This window comes from Marmota marmota, unplaced genomic scaffold (genome assembly GCF_001458135.2).
Source record: "Marmota marmota marmota unplaced genomic scaffold, marMar, whole genome shotgun sequence".
In the NCBI taxonomy this organism is placed as follows: Eukaryota; Metazoa; Chordata; class Mammalia; order Rodentia; family Sciuridae; genus Marmota; species Marmota marmota.
The window spans coordinates 30,465,546-30,469,663 of record NW_026000057.1 but is presented as its reverse complement, the minus strand read 5'-3'; the positions used below and the strand labels follow the sequence as shown (position 1 = coordinate 30,469,663).

The window sequence follows — 4,118 nt, the reverse complement described above, 5'->3', positions numbered from 1 at the left end:
GAGGAGGAGGAGGAGGAGGAGAAGAAGAATTTAATCAGTGGAATCTATGCATAAATATGAATCTTGGATTCCCTTGATTTGTGACTTTTATCATGAGGAAGCAATATAAGAATACAGAAAGAGGAGAGTAGTAAGTAAACAATATATAAAATGTCTTTGCCTAACAATTGCAGGTGATATATAGGGGCAAGTTTGGAAGGAATGACATATCAGCTGGAAGGGACAAGACAGTTGTCATTACCCGACTTCCATGGGCCCCAGTTGTGTTTTTCAGCTTTCCTACTGCAAGGTTAAAGGCGGCATGACGATGGTCCTGCTGTGAGGCTTGTCTGAAAAAGAAAGGAGAAAAAGGGACCGGTGTGGTGGGGTAGGGTGGCAGGGGTGTAGAATAGAAAATGAGCAAACAACTCCATGGAAAAGCATCCCTTTAATAAAACCGAGGACTGTGCCAATAAAAACATGTAACCAATACTGGAAACCATTACTTCCATCTTACCACACATCTAGACAGATGTTAAAAGCCTCCTTCATTAAAAATGTTTCTTTTATTTGAAACAAGTACTTTTTTAAAAAAACGAATCACTTATTTGCTCTCAACCTACTCATTCACTTTTCCAGATATAATTATAGTCTTCTCTCCAAAATATACAGGAAATCAAAATACAGAAAGGGTCATTTAGAAATGTTAGTTGAGTAATACATAACCTGATATTTTAAGCACTGTTACCAGTTGCTGAAATGGGAATGTAATATTCTAACACTTTTCAACAGGACTTTCACCAAAGATGGAAGTGACCAGTATCTGCATGAAGCCAGTAGGCCCTGAACACATGTGGCTATTGGACACTTGAAATGTAGATAGTACAGCTGAGGAACTGAAATTTTATGTAATTTTAATTTGCTTAAATTTATATGACCACATGTGGTTGGTGGCTACCATTTGGAGCACTACCACTTACGAAATTATTACCTGGTTACATTGCAGTTATTTCCATATTAACCATGACTGGGGGGTGGGGTGTTAGAAGTAAATGGAAATGTACAAAAGGTTTGCTATCTTTAATGGATACTTAAGTATGAGTCAGAAAATAAAAAAATCCAATGCAAAAAAAAAAATGGGCAAACTGCATGAATGCACAATTGGCAGGAAAAGAAAAAGAAATTACCAATAGATGTTTATAAATAAAATTCAACCTCACAATTAATGAAATGAAAAAATGCAAATGACTCATCCTTATGTTGTTACTCAAATTAGCAAAGATGAGCAAATGATTAAAAATAATGTTGACTAGTCTACAAAAAATTAGCATTTATTCTATTTTTATGCTTTTGTAATTTTTTTTGGGGGGGGGAGGGTGCCGGGGATTGAACTCAGGGGCACTCAACCACTGAGCCACATTCCCAGCCCTATTTTGTATTTTATTTAGAGACAGAGTCTCACTGGATTGTTTAGCGCCTTGCTATTGCTGAGGGTGGCTTTGAACTCATGATCCTCTTGCCTCAGCCTCCCAAGCTGCTGAGATTACAGACATGCATTTTTTATGCTTTTATTAGCACATTATAGTTATGCATAATAGTTGGGTTCATTTTGATATAATCATACTTAGCATGTATTCTATAGTGAACTAGGATAAACTCTGAGGATAGTGGCAGTGATGTTTGTTTGACCTGGTTATTCCGTTTTTAGTGATTTTTCTATAAAAAACAATCAGATAATCATATGTATATGAACATATGAAAGGCTCTTCACAACAGTAGCTTCTGATAGCAAGAAGCTACAGAAAAACTAAACATAAAATAATGAAATATTTAAGTAAATTAAGACATGTATTAATTGAAAAAAGTCCAGAAGAATACTTACTAAAATGTCAAAAATAGCTTTTACTGTTTTGTTAAAAGCTGATTTTTGTTTTTCATTTTGGCAATGTTTTTCTCATTAGGTATAAATTATTTATTTCATATGGCAAAAGAAACCACAAATTCTATTTTTCAAATATACAGAGATAAATCTTTCCTTTGAAATGCTTTTTCTACCCAATCCCTGACAGTGGAAGGCATCTCTAAAAGATGAAAGTATGTTTCAAACTTGCTTTTAATTTATGGTCCCATGTAAGGACCTGGTTTACAAAATGTTGTTTAGGGCAACAATTTTACAACTCTAATGCATATAGTAGTCACTCGGGACTTGTTAAAATGAAGATTCTGCTTCGATGGGTGTGGTTAGGGACTCAGATGCTGCATTTCCAACAAGCACCCAACCCAGGATGCTACGGGGATGTGGCCTAGATTCCCAGGAGAAGAGTTCCAGCCAAATATAGCTTATCATCAGCCACACTTTGCCACTCTGGAGCCGTGGCAGTCCCTTTCTGATTCTCAAATGTGTCCTTTCTGTTGTCAGGTGAACTTTATCAGAATACCTATTTTAAGCCTCATGCTGGAATATGTTGCTGAAGTGCCTTCCTCTTTTGATTCAAGTTTACTCTAAAGATCATGGTAGATTTGCAAAGTAGTGGTTGGACTCAGCGTCACTTATGGTCACCTGGGGATCTTTTTCTGCTCAATTATGTCAATCTGTAGCTGGGCATCAATATTTTTTTGAAAGCTTGCCAGGTGATTCTAACTTGTAGCCCAGTTTGTGAGTTTAAATAAATGTATCTTTTATGGTCAAGAGCTCCAACATGTAATGAATAAGATAATACACAATCCATTGTTAATAAAATTGTTATTATTAGAGACAAGTTCTCACCGTATTGCCTAGGCTACCCTCAAACTTCTGAGCCTAAGTGATCCTCCTATCTCAGCCTTCTGAGTAGTTGAGAAAATAGGCACTGTAACCAAGACTGTGACCAACTCAATAGCATTATTAATGTTCTGAATCTTGACCTAGAATGTTGCATGTTCCTTATTTTGGCTCTTTTAAAGCTAATCTACTGTTTCCTTATTGGGGCAGTCTGTTTTAAAATGCATTGGCCCCACCACTTCTATACCCACTGCTAACTCACCACTAAGTGGAAGGTACCAAGACTTTAGGATTAAGAGACTTTATATTTTTACCTTATTTTGGTTCTGGAAAAATTCACCCAAATCATAAAGTTTTTGAGCTCAGCACTACCTGAACAGATAGCACTGGAGTTTTGCTTTTCAATAGAAAACATCTTTCTTACCTAAACCAATGCATTGCCCTTTCTTCATCTTTCACCACACCAGCTCCTTGGTAAGCCAAAAAGATATGGTGGGGGGGAGGGGCAAAAAAAAGGACTCAGTTAAAAAGGAAGTACTTAATGCTAAAACCTACAAACCTATAGATCTAGAACTCTAATCAGCAAATCCCTCCCCCATCTTTCCCACAGGAGAATAACAAGAGAGGAAGAAAGTTACCTTTCAGGTATCTCTGCCCAACAATATGTTGAGCACTGGGGTACCCAAGATGAGCATAAAAATGTGCCACATGGAAATGAAAACTCTGGGAATATAGCCAGATGTAAAGGAGAGAGATCATGGTTCCCACTGTGGCCAGGAGCTGTTAAAAAAAAAAGGAGGGTTGGGAAATGCAAAAGAACCAGAACAAGTTAGGCTGGTGGGCTGGTTTGGTAGCTCAGTGGTAGAGCACTTGCCTAGCATGTGTGAGGCACTGGGTTCAATCCTCAGCACTACACAAAAATAAATAAATAAAAATAAAGGTATTGTGTCCATCTACAACTAAAAAAAAAAATTTTAAAAAGAGAACATGGCAATCTACTTCAGATAAAATTTAGATATAAGAGGAATGCATATATTCTATGAGAGGATTTCAAAATGAGATGCATATGATTTATTTTTTTTTTAATTTTTTATTGTGGGTTGTTCAAAACATTACAAATTTCTTGACATATCATATTCCACACTTTGATTCAAGTGGGTTATGAACTCCCACCTTCACCCCATACACAGATTGCAGAATCACATCAGTTACACATCCATTGATTTACAAATTGCCATCCTAGTGTCTGTTGTGCTCCGCTGCCTTTCCCATCCTCCACTGTATAACCCTGAGGGTCTCCTTCTATTACCATGCAATTTCCCTTCTCTCTCCCTTTCCCTCCCACCTCTCATCCCTGTTAAATGTTAATCTTCTTCTC

General features: G+C 37.0%; 1 long non-coding RNA gene across 2 annotated transcripts in view; it reads right to left on the bottom strand.

Annotated features, from left to right (window-relative positions):
- Positions 1–4,118, bottom strand: part of LOC125619788 — a 67,579-nt gene that overhangs the window by 8,244 nt on the left and 55,217 nt on the right. For both annotated transcript variants that reach the window (XR_007351379.1, XR_007351378.1), the window contains exons 3-5: positions 3,379–3,520; positions 3,165–3,210; positions 242–329 (exon numbers count right to left, since the gene is read on the bottom strand). This is a non-coding gene — a long non-coding RNA (uncharacterized LOC125619788). The remainder of the gene's footprint in view (positions 1–241; positions 330–3,164; positions 3,211–3,378; positions 3,521–4,118) is intronic.